Source organism: Stegodyphus dumicola, chromosome 10, assembly GCF_044657685.1.
Source record: "Stegodyphus dumicola isolate Sdum_Otavi_A_Nest chromosome 10, ASM4465768v1".
Classification (NCBI taxonomy): Eukaryota; Metazoa; Arthropoda; class Arachnida; order Araneae; family Eresidae; genus Stegodyphus; species Stegodyphus dumicola.
Window position 1 is genome coordinate 30,009,529 of NC_140777.1, and position 13,610 is coordinate 30,023,138.

The window sequence follows — 13,610 nt, forward strand, 5'->3', positions numbered from 1 at the left end:
AAGCATTCATGCGGGCGTTCCGCAAGGCTCTATCGGGGCGCCGATGTTTTACATTTTGTATGTCAAGGATTTCCCAGTTTCAGAGACGAACTTAACACGCTCTTTGCTTGTTATGCCGATGATACGGCTGTTGCTATTAAATCTAAATCGCCCAAACATGCTCTCGTCGAAATACAGGAAAAGACCCTCGTCATTGAGAAATGGTGTTGTAAATGGTAAATCAGTATTCAACCTGACAAATCAAAAATTCTGCTGGTTGGAAAATACCGCAAAATGACAGCTATCAGGAAATATGTAAGGTTCTTCGGTACCTTGGTTCCCAGAATGGACAGCGCCAGTTATCTGGGGGTTATCTTTAATAGGTCATTCACCTGCTCCACTCACACAGCCAAAGTGTGTGGAAAGGCATACGAAATAGTGTTCAAACTTTTCCCACTGCTTAAAAATGATCAGCTGTCTATTAACTTGAAGAGAAGTATATATATCACATCTTTTAGGGCTATTATTACGTACGCATGTCCTGCCTGGACTACTGCCAGCAGAAAAGACCACAAAAAAAATTAGGTGTTCTAAAATAAAGCTCTTAGAATTATCACAAGTGACCCGTTTTGTGTAAGAAACAGAAACTTGCACTCTGATTTCACCACACGGGTCAATGGAAGATTTTATGAGCAATATTTTAAGAAATAACCCATCAAATTTCGCAAAAATCTTGGAGTACGAAATTCTAGAGGAAGATAGATTTTTTAGGCCTTACGCTGCTCATTTGCTGCGTTTTGCACTAAACAAACAGAATGATTAATGAGAAAAAAGTATTCCATAGTGCTTTTACTCCTTAGTTTGGTATTGTGTCTTTACAAATGTATGAATTCTGGGAGAACACTAGCATTGAGACCGACTAATCTCCAGACCTCCTACCCGGTCTTCAATTTTTAGAAGCAAAGCGATTTAGTCTGTTTTCTCCTCTTCAGTTACTTATTTCTGTTGGAGAATATTCTTTACTGTTGTATCGTAAGTCTCAGGCAATAATGGGGCTCTTTCAATAACTGGCAAGAGTAGGGACTTTATCACCTGCCGCAGGCCAGTATACCGACCAAGCATCAACTGCGCTATTTTCATACGCGTTCTTTTTAATGTATTCCAAGTTCCAAAGATTTTTATCAACAAATCATGATATTTTTTGCCGGAAACTTAGTTTTGAAGTATGCGCTTGCAGAATCTGTCGGTAATAAAAGAAACTTCGGTAACATTTCTGCAGGAATCAGAATTTTTACAGGTAAAACCAAAGAGATAGATTTGTTTGGTAGATAGCCGGTGCTGTTGAGGTTTGAATGACGAGTGTCTGGAATTCTGTAATGCTTTTTAAGCGGAAACAGTTCTTTGTGTGCTTGGATAAAAGAATATTGGAAAAAATTTACAGAAAGATATGGAGACGAATATAAGTGTGTTTTTTGTGTTTAAAATTGTTAAAATATCCTGACTTTTCACACGTTGATAATGTTTGTCATGTTGAATAAATATTGTTATGTTATTTTCTTCCTTTACATTCGTACGGGGTTCATGTGGATTTGGAGTGAATAACGATGACAGTACTGAACCGAAGATTCGGGAGCTGTGCTCTGTGTGCCGTCGAGTGCATCGCGAGTTGTAGCTTTGAGAATCTCGAGAGTAATCTCACTAACTGACTCTCCGCGTACCAGCAGGGTTTATATAGCTTTCGGCTTGTGTTGGAGAACATTCTGGGCAAAATCGGTAAGAATTCGTTCCAGAAAATTCTCGATCCGCCCATGGCATATCGCCAATTTTGTCGCCAAATAGGCGATTTCTCGCCAAATATGGCAACCCGAAACTTGCTTTGCGGGGAAGCTATCTTACCGCGCCTGGACATTTCGTAACAATATTAATAGTCTGGAAATTGTTTTAAAAATATCGCGAAAATTACTAACTTGTACCCAATCAGTTACATTTACTTTTCATCTGTGAAAATTGACAAATTGTGGCAAGTTAGTTGCGTTAATATGTAAATACCGACCTTTTTTTAGTCATTAAAAATTCTTATTTATTTTACTTCGTTAGATCATACTGCTTTGAATTTAAAACATGTTTTCTTGATAATTTTTGGAATAATGTAATTCAAATTTCATACTGCGGAATTCAAGTAGACATTTTTTTTGCAATATTAATCATAATTCTTCTAAAATGCTTACCTCGCATATTCCTAGCAATTTTATAGATTCCAAGGACTTAAGAGCAATAAGTTTAACAAACAGATTAAGGAAATTTTTATTTTATTCTCTCTGTCTTTATTCTGTCCACCACATTTTCACTGAGAAGCAATTTATTATCGTAATGCAGATATTGTTTCTTGTTTAATTAATGAATTCCCATAATAAAATATACTTGTTGCTGCTAAATTTGCTGCTGCTAAATGGTTTGAATACGCCAAAGTAAACAAAATGTATTTTTTAAGTGGGCAATAACCTCTGCAGAAGCTTTCTGACGTAAATAAGTTGGCTCGTACTTTACGCTTAACAGGAAGGAAAACATAGGAATGCCTTTAAAATCGGCCTGTTTGTTGCAATATGCATTCAGATCAGTTAATTTGATTTGATTTACTTGATTATGCCAAAGCACAAGCACGATAGTATTGTCTGTCTGACAGAAGAGTTATACTTTACGGAAGACTTTCTAATGGAAACTGGAAGCGTGCATATACCAACCCTTTCCTCCCAATTCGAGCATAATTCCTGCTAACAAGTGCCCTGTGTTTCATTCATTTGGCCACTAGTGGATTTGAATCTGTATCGACTTATCTCTGGTCGTATGATGTAACCACTCGGCTCCTTGTGTGGTCAGACTATAATAGATTAAATGAAAGCAATATCAAGCATTTAATTCTTTCTGTTCTCAATTTACAGGATTTTTTTCTGACTTGTATTTCTCATAATAAATCAAGTTTTACTTTAAACAAGTTTTTTCTCTATTTTAATTTATTAATTTTTTTTCTCAAATCTTGAGATATAGAGAAAGAAAAAGCACGAGTAAATGCGAAAATAAACTAAAAATTCTGAAAGAGTTTACACAAAATTTTCATTTTTAAGATTATCGAACAAATTGGGCTGGAAATTTATTAAGAATCAGCCATTAACAAGTTGGACGTGGATGTAAATCCACAAGTTTCTCTTTGTGTTAAAAAAAGCTGCGCATGCATTAGTTTATATTTAAATGCTTCAGGTTAAACATTATGATCGAGTTCACACTTCACGAAGTTAAACACTTTACAAATTTTCTTTAATAAAATGAAGTGAAATTAAATTACAAAATTAATCTAAAATTTATAACCTCAATGTGACATTACGATGTGAATGTTCTCATAATAAACTCGATCTGTTCTCACTGGGATATAACAAATCCTCACATCATGTCTTACTGTTCCATATTAATCGGATAAGGAGGTCCTGAAGGCGGCTCTGAAAAGTGGTATGTAGGATTTTAGGCACTCACAATATCTCTGTATGCTGTTTAGGGAACATATCGATATAATAGCCTGGAATATATTTGGGAATTTAAAGAGTATTCCAAGATGTCCGTGGATATTCCCCGATGTGCAACATCTTCAAGATATCCTAATACGGTCCATGTGCAGTTTAGTGATGGCTATGTAATTCTGCAGTGAAACAGATATAAATTTTTAGAAGCTACTGAAGTTTAGTTTTCAAACAAAGATTTAACACAAAATTTAAGTCTTTTACACAGTACTTTCAAACTTAGTAAAACCAGCAAGCATTTTGACTTAAAATCAGACCCCTCTTGAACGGTATGGCAAGATGCTCTTCAGGATTTCGAGGATGTGTTTCTTGCCCTATATAGAGATAATTAAAAATTTCTGAGCAGAAGACATATAGAAGCAATAGTGACCTCATCTAGATTCGAGGCACGGGTTTTTCCAGCTGCCTGCTAGACATGCTAAACATTTGCAATTCTTTGCAAAGTTTTTTGTCATTCTTCTCCATTTAAAGTGCGATTGGGGAAGGCCTTGAAATACAGTCAACGCAAACTAAATTGGAAAGAATGAAAGTGCACCATAATTTATTTTGGAGGCCATTATAGATAGCGTTTGATGCTTTAATAGAACAAGAAATGTATATGATCAACAGTGTTCTGGTTGGTGTGCGAGACAAGGATAATGCAAATTTTAAGTGAATGAGCTAATAACATACACCACGAGAGCCCGCAAGAGGAATACGATCCTCCATTATTTAAGATAATTCTAGAAAAAGACACCAGAACTAGTCGCCTAAATCCAGATCATGACAAATTACTGTTGAACACACTTTAGTCCCGGTAAGATTATATGGATCATTTTTCAGAATTTTGCGAGACAGGATCATGACAAATCATCAGTTCTCTTCCCGAAACTCCAATCACGATTTTTTCAATGTTAGCTGGAATTGCTAAGTTATTAAGTGCTACATAAGATACCACGGAGTGTGAATTGTGATTATTCCTTGTAAACTAAATGGTATTTTTTTAGTCTTGCTCACACTGAAATGTTAAAGAAAAAAAAGCTGAAATAAATCGAATTGTGACTATTATTTGCCTGCCTGACCATCAGGCGTCAGCTGCTACAGTTTTAGAATCAATCTCTTATACCTTCAACATGCATTAATTACCGTACATTCTAGTCAATCACCAGACCTTTACCACAGTCAGTCACCATACCATTATTCATCATATATCTGTTTAGGATTATTGGCATAAAGCAAAGCCCAAAACGTTAAGGGAAGTAATGCCTTCGTGGAGTAGCTTTTAAAAAATCAGCTCTTTTTTATGCTAAGTACAGAAAAAACACAGAAACTCCCATGCAACCAGCCCAAGGGTTTTGGACTCGCGTCAAACTATTAATTTCCAGCGATTTCAATGCTTGGTCGCTTGGTGGCTTCCTTACAACTGAGCAATTAACATCTTTTAAGCAATTAACAAAGGTATAGACAAAAATATCAAAAGTACTATCGAATTAAGGTTTATCGGTTTCAAATAAACTAAAATCTGAAATCTGCTTTTTAGATGTCCGTATTTAAATTTTTTATGCAACTGAAGAGAGACCAGTGCAGTACCATGTATTACTACGCGTCATTTCTGCTTATTACTGAATTACATTCAATATAGAAGAAATTAACATAATCTATGCATAGAATTTTGTATATTAACGTGATATCACGAAGAAATTGAGGAAATTTGAATAGGCTTTCAAAGACCGAATAAATTTTATAAATATTTTCGTTTACGTTGCAATAATTCATATTTTATGTATTTTTATAGTATTGTGTATTATATATTTATTAATAGATTTTGTGCTATTATTTTGAAGGGTAATTTTAAACCAAGGTTTTGCCACTTGCTTCGATTTTAATTTCGTAAAACAGATCGCAATTACCTATATTGGAATAGTCAATGTAATTCAATTAGAAATGAACGTATAAATTTAGGTTAATCGATTGAGGAAAAACAAATTTCGAAGGTTATCTGCCTATGGGAAAGCATACTTTCGTGGAGAAATTTTAAGAGAAATTGATTCGTATTCACTTTACACATGGGAAAAACTACATAAACCAATCATGCTACCAGTCCGCTTGCCTGAATATTAACAGAAGTCGAACTACCAGTATTCGCTGATTTTATCGCTTTTCCCCTGGTAGGCCCCTGAAAATATGGGGAAAAGCTACATGTTGGTAATTTTCTTTGATTTTAAGGCGTCATTGTGGAAGTTCTCTTGAAGGCATGCATCTTTGGCAGATTTGGCCTTTACAACTGATGCTTAACTATCAGGTGAGGATTTGAGGAAACAAAGGCAGTACTCATTGTTTCGTTTGTGAGCTTTCAGGTATTCATTTTTCAAATAAAAATTAAAAAACGAAATAATGTATCTGAAAAAATCACAAAATGCGAAATTCAAAGTCGGACAAAAGTAATTTTCAGCTTCAAATACTAACATTTCCTAACCATATTTAATTTCCACCTCAAAGCCAGAGAGACTGTGAATATGAGGTTTAAAACCTGAGATTTTCTACCACGTACCCTTCTTATGCGCGTTACATCACCTCGTAATTAAATTTGCAAATCTGGCTCCGAAATATAAAACAACTCCGCTTCCACTCTTCCTCCTTCTCACGTCCGTTAAGGTGTCAGTCAATGTGTTTAACGGCCCGGAACATAAAATCTAATCTCGTCCCCATTTTCCAAGTCTTTGTTAAAGCCCTATTTTGTAATGAAGGCGGTGCGGCCGTAAAACCCGTTTATGACGCCAGAAATTAACGAGGATCAGTAACGAGAGAATCTCGGCGATTGTTTGGAGTAATGCTTTTTTGTCAGACACGCTTTTATGACCCACAGGGTATTTATTTAAATGTGGAAAATCCTGGCATTTATATCCCTCTGCTCGTGAAGGTAAAGCAAGGCTCAATGCAAATAGCGTTCCGCAGTTTCAGCGTTCTAGTTGCACAAGAAATTTTAGGAGACTTAAGTAGATGGTGGAAATATAGTATCTTTCTGCTTTAGAGCAGTAAAATATTTTGTATGTAGGACATTCAAAAGTTCGCTTTTATAATAATTTGAAATTTAAGTCTGCGATGAAATATTCCATTCATATATAACGAAAATTTTGGTTCCCTGCCAGAAATCGAAGCATAAAATTTTATTTTATGTTTTTCAAAAGACTGATCTGTTCATGCTCTCACTGTACAATCTGATTGGTTTCATTCATTATTTATAACAAAGTAGTCGACGTCCATTCTAATTAAATTCTATTCTAGTTCTATTTGTGGGTGAATTTAGAGTGAAAACTGATGTTTATATTTTAGTGATCAAAAGGTATCAGGGAACATTCCATGAATTATATTATAGAATCTAATAGACTTTTCGAGAAAGTAAACGCTAATAAAGAATACCCTCCCCGGCAATTGAACTCTGGACTGCTAATCAAGAATGTTTCCATTTACACAACCGAAGTTCACGAAATTCATGTGATGACGAATTATTGTCACATTTTAGGTTGGGTGCCAGTTGTAGAGTGTTTGGAGTTTTTAGAGCGGGTATACCGTGTATACGAGTCAGTTTCATTTAGAAAGTCCTCCACGAAGGTCTTCCTCCCCTTAGGCAGATAGTCCTCTAGGCTTTGCCATAATCACACAAACCAAACCAAAAGGAAATCTTTATTGCATCAATAGATTCAAAACAAAGGCTAAGTATCATCAATGTTTTCAATAAATATTAAGAAATAATAACACTTTTCCATATTATTATAATATAGGGCTTTCAAAATTCATCAAAATTCACCACAAGATCAGCCATAACGTGCAACAGCATTATCATGGTACAGAAATTAAATGTCAGGATTCAGATCTTTTCCTACGAATAGCAGTGCCGTAGATCACTGATTTAGCATTAATTATCAAATGTTTAGCCAGTTGATAGAAATTCGAATAAAGCTATCAATATTATATTTACAGAATATGGCGAAGTCTTTTCAATCTTGATTCTTTTTTCGAGAGATTATTTGCTGAGCTTGAATGCTGAGCTGATTTGGTCTCTTACATTTGATAAAGCTTAATTCTTGAAAACTTCTTTAAACATTTCATTGGTTTTACAATAGATTTTTCTACTGCAAAAAGAACATGCTGCTTCTTTAACTGCGTTCACAATTGCAAAAAATCTCCAAACAAAATTTCTTCATTCATTAAAGACGAATTTATTTTGAAACTACAGAAGCAAATCAAAGGCTGATTGCTGTCATATGTCGAAGAAAAAGCTATAACTTCTGAAAAATCTTTGAAAGCTGCTTCTTGCACTTTTATGTGCCTTACCATTTCATTTTGCTCATAGTAATATTAGATTTGGAAATTCTTTGAAAATCCCATTTAGCCGAGTCGTTAGAAGTGTTTAGTTGCTTTCCATTTAAAATTTACTCACCCGAAGCAGTATTCTTTTTTTTTATTATATAGTGCACTTCATTGTGCATTAAATAGTACAGAAAAAAATCCGCCATGCAGAAAGGATTCAGTTATAGATGAAAACTAGAACGCGCATTATCTGTTTTTTGCCTAGAGCTGTACGAGATGCTTAAATCGATGTACATTGCAAATTAAAAAAGCATTTAAATCATGTAATAGTGAAAGAAACTCTATTTTACTTTTCATCTACAAGGTGATGTGGATCGAAACTACCTTAAGGAGTGTTCTAAAGTTGTCAATCGTGTATTCGAAAATTTCTCGGAAAATGATTTTCAATTTAATGAATTTTTACTCATTTGTGTTTCTATCGGCAGCGTGTTGAGTAATGGTGTTTCTATCGGCAGCTTGTTGAGTAATGGTGTTTCTATCGGCAGCCTGTTGAGTATGAAAAGTGTGTGTGTGTGTTATTATGGCAAAGCCTCGAGGGCTATCTGCCTAAGAGGAGGGATGTCTTCGTGGAGGACTTTCTAAGGGAAACTGGCTCGTATACACGTTACACATTGGGAAAACCACGAAAACACCCATGCAGCCAGCCCGTTCGCGGGATTCGAACCTCGGACCGAACTACCAGTGTTCAGCGACTTTACCGCTCGGCCGCTGGTGGGCCCCCCCCCGATGAAAAGAGTAAAGAAAATAATAAACTTCCTTGATGCATGCTCTTTAGTCGTTATCTTAAAATCATATTTGACATGCTTCAATAATCGAATTTATCAGTATAATCGAAACTGAATGTGATTTAAAAGAAATGAAAAGTATGGTCTCTGTTTTCCAAAGCTTTAAAACTAGGTTGCCTTTCTTTTTAATTCAAAAACCGAACAGAATACAACTTTTCACGCGTCAGCATCTGCCACACTTCGATACAAAAGTATAGGTAGAAAGAAAGGCTTTTAAGCAGACAATATTAAGCATTGTGAATGGGCTCAAAACGGTATTCAAAAAGGGTTATGATAAAGTATAATGAACCTTTTTAAGCACTTTATTAATGATTAATGGTATCATCATATCTAAAAAGCGCTTTACGATGTGATGTTGTTTAGTGTAGTTTTATGAAGAAAGATCGATTTTAGGAAGAGTAAGGGAAATTCAATAGAGCTGAAGATGATAATTCAATAAATCTTCAGATTAAAACAAGTTTACTGGTAATTTGCAGGCATTTGTTTTTCTTTAAAATGTATTATGTATGTTAGATCAAATAATGAAAAAACAAAGTATCGGTTAACCTTATCAGACATTACGAAAAATGTTTACAATACATTCTGAATACAAAATACAAAAACTGGTAACAGGAAAGTTAAAATAATTTGCGATATGTTAATGTTGCCGAACGGTAAAATCACTGAACACTGGTAATTCTGACCTGAGTTCGATTCCAGCCGAACGGACTGGTTGCATGGGTGTTGCCGTGGTTTTTCCCATATGTACGTGTATACGAGCCAGTTTTTCTTAGAAAATCCTTCATGAAGGTATCCCCTTAGGCTGATATCTCTTGCGCGTTTTGCCATAATTAAATAAAACAAACCTAAACTTTATTTTCGTAATCGTTGGTCGTAAATATATTTTCAAATGCAAAAATGCTTTAAATGACAAAAATTTTTGATTTTTGTCATTTTCAAATTCGAGGAAGATCAGTTTTATATAATTACGAATTATAACTTTTATACTGTCCTCCGATTCCTATACCTATATTTAGGAAAATTTTGTTCTCATTTATAAGAAATAAAATACAACATGCTTAACTACTGTGCAATAAAAGTTGACCGAGATATTTAATTTCAAAATTTCGGATATCTTGCATCATTTCCATCTTCCGGTTTTGGATTGGTCAATAAATAAATTTAAAAAAAAATCGTGGTTGATATATTCCCTTTAAATGTCATTCAATGATATTATTTTGTGGTTTACTGTTTCGTAAAATTCTTAAATTTATGATTTTGTGGCAATTGGTATGCCGAAGGAAATTTCACACATGTAATTTACAAATTTCAAAACACTAAATATATATTCTTATCACGGAATTTTGTTATTTTAGAATTATTATCTAATGATTATAAAAAAATTAAATACCTCAATCAGTTTTTATCATACGAGAATAAAACGTTTTCTAGTTCATATTTTACAGTGAGTATAACATTTTCCTAAGTATACTCGTACGGTCCGAGAGAATACATAAAATTTTGCTTTTGTAATTAAAACAAAATGTTGTTAATTCAAAAATGCTGATAACACATGATAAATCATTATTTTTAATAATACTAAATTATTTGCGTTATTCGAAACAATTTTTTAAGTGGATGTATCTCTCTACAACCAACGGTTGCTAAAATAAATCCGAAAAATGACTTTTTTGAATATGATATTATATGTCACATTCATTAAAAGTAATATTTGGCATTCATTAAAAGTAACATTTGGGCAAAATTAAAAGTAACATTTGGGCAAAATTAAAACGTGAGGTTTTTTTTTTTTTTTTTTTTTTTCAAAATACTGTAAATAAAAGTAAAAATTGAAACAATTATTGCTATAAATTAGAAACTGACTTTTCAACGGGAAGAAATTAATTTTCGATTAAATCACAATAGTGTTTCGTCGTCTTATTGTGCAAGAAATAATCATAAAGCCAAATTATGTCGAAAAATAAAGAAATCAAAAATGTCGATAAAATATTTATCATAATTGAAAATAGAATAAATATTAACTAAAGATTTAAATATTCTCGAACAGAAAGACCATTCCCTTTTATAAATATATATCCGTTTAACGTTGAAGTCTTATATATTTTACGTAAATAAAACTTTAAATTAAACTCACTGTATATGAACGCCTAGCGGCCTATCCTCTCAGTCAATAAGCATGAAATTTCAGATACTGTTATTTAAAGGTATATTTTCGAGTCTGCCGTGATTAAAAACAGTACAGCTTTCACAATTACGGCTACAGTAAATACATTTAGAAATTTTCGAATAGCAGCAGACACCATGTTCCTGCTCAAGTTTGATCAGCGCATTGGGAAGCCAGAAATGGCGTTTGAATGCTGCACTTGCGACGATTACGTAGACTTGGGATTTTAGATAACTCCAGAATCGAAAATGCATCGGAGTGAGGTCGGGGATAGCGGTGGCTAGGAAACTGAAAAATTATTAGAGGTAACTCTATTTTAAAACATTGTACAAGTTGAAAATTTGTAATCTCATTAACAATTTTTGTTCCTCTCTACTCTTATGTTATCATTATTAATTTACAATAGCCTTCTTTGGAAATGTTTACATTGGCAGCATACATGATTCGTTCCAACGGAATTTATGTTTCTTTAACGAGCTGGTCAATTTGCGCAAGAAAAAAGGGACTATTGCCATTCGAAAATTTCAAAATGTTTTCACTGTAACCGTAACCGTTTAAGCACTATTTAAATTATCGCAATCTTGAGCTCATATCATTAAATAGCAATATCTGAAATTACATTTTGTTTGTTTAAGTAGGTAGACCGCTAGGGATTCGTAGGATGTTTCAGCGATTTGGCTACGAGCTTTCAGAAAGATAGAGAATACTTACATGGTGGAAAATCACATAGCAGTCATGGTTAAAACTGCTTTCTTGGTGGTGTAATAACAATACAAAACACAAGAAATGATGGACGCCGACAGAGTTGGAGAACACTTTTATTATGCTCAGTGAAGCTATAATGCTGGAAATGCTAACTTTTTACATACAGTAACAGCCTTGATGTGCATCTCTACCTGAATGTAACGTATCCTTAACACTGGATAGGGTGGGATGATCTGGTACATTGGCCAGCAAGATCGCCATACACTTGCATTGACTAGTTTTTCCGAGGGTACTTCAAGACACTGGTGTACAAAATCCCCGTTTACAATGATCAGGAACTTGTTGCACGCATCGTTCCAGTTGCTGGGGGAGTCTGGGATACGCCAGGTGTTTTCCAGAACATCAGATCTTCCATGCGCCGGAGAGGTGAGGCCTGCATCACGTGAGGTGAGGTCGTAATTTTGATGTCGTAATCTTTAATTCTTTCTTTGATGACATTTTTTGGCCGATTTGTTTTCATTTCTTGTTTTATGCTGTACTAAGTATAATGAGCATGTTTTCTCCCCCTTTTCGTGTCCTTCGTTTCTTGTATTTTGTGGCATCATTAACGCGTTAGGAAAGCGTTTCCGACCATCCATTGCTATTTGATTTTTCTATCGTTCAAGTATACTCTGTCCCTCCTGAAAATTTGTAACCAAATTGCTAAAACACCCTATATGTATTCTAACGGTAATTTTCATTGTTTCGAAGTGGTGTTTATTGTAGGTTCTCGCAAAGGTTTTTGTAAAAACAATTTGCTACATTTTAGATGTTTTTTTTTTAATTTTAACGAATTTATTTATTCAATGGAAGTATTTGATATTTTTACTACTTTTTTCTTACATATTATGGGTAAGTTTTCATTTTTGAAAGGTCCATTTTAACTTCAGCGAATATCTTTATTTTACTTTGTATTATTACTTTGCTTTTAATTGCTTTGGGGAGGACCAACGTTTTCGAGTGAATTGTTAGGGTTAAAAAATATATTGAAATGGTTCATCAGCTAGTTTTAGATACAAAATGGACGATAAATTGTAATTGAGTTCAGTGTATCCTCCTCCTGACGTCGTTATATCGGAGTTAATTGGATACTTCTTCTTTCGTAATTGTTTTTTACTTTACTTATTTTTGATTTTTCTTGTAATAGTCTACTTTAATTTTAATTTTTACATTTATAGAATTCTTGTTCTAAATTTAAAGTATTTATTGAAATTTATTAATTATGAATTTCAATTTTTGGTCTTCGTGAAAAATTCAGTCTAATTTTTTTCTTTATATATATATATATAAGCACAGCTTCTTACCACGAAACATTAAGAAAAATCTTCACTTATATGCACTGATTTTTGAATTTTTTTTAAAATTACGCTTACGAAGTGCATAATTTGTTGAAATTCGGTCTCCAAGTTAAGATCTATGTTTAAAAAAAACATACCGGTCGCGAAGATACGTCTCTCCCATTTTACAGTAGTTATTAGGAAATTGTATGCTATTTGAACATATTTCCGTTTATTTATTTATTTAATTTTGCTGAAAATATTTCAGTCCTATGAGGGCTTCATTCAACCTTTTATTTGAATTTTCAGTCGTAGTTAGTTTTTTTTAATAACTTCGTCGTTGGTTAGTACAGGAAACTGAACAGTTAGCTGTAGATTATAAAGATTTAATTCAAGTTGATTTCAGTGCTTAAAGAATTTGGAACTTCCGCTAGTTTAAAAAACCCACCTATTTCTGTTTCTTCTATGCAAACTGAATTAATCCTAGAATTTTCTTCGTAATCATAGTTTTACTAATTAAAAATCTTCCTAAATTTTACCATATTTTAGAGTAGACTGGTAGAGAAACGTATTGAAAAACATTAAAATATATACTTCAATTTTTATTAAGCCTTTTCAAGTGTCAAAGCCTTCTTAAGTTTCTTGTTTTAAACAGCGGTTTGATTTGTTAAATCTTCTAGCATGAACCTGAATAAAATGTAAAACATTGTGTAAATTAACGTTTTGCGCTAGTTGTAGCTAA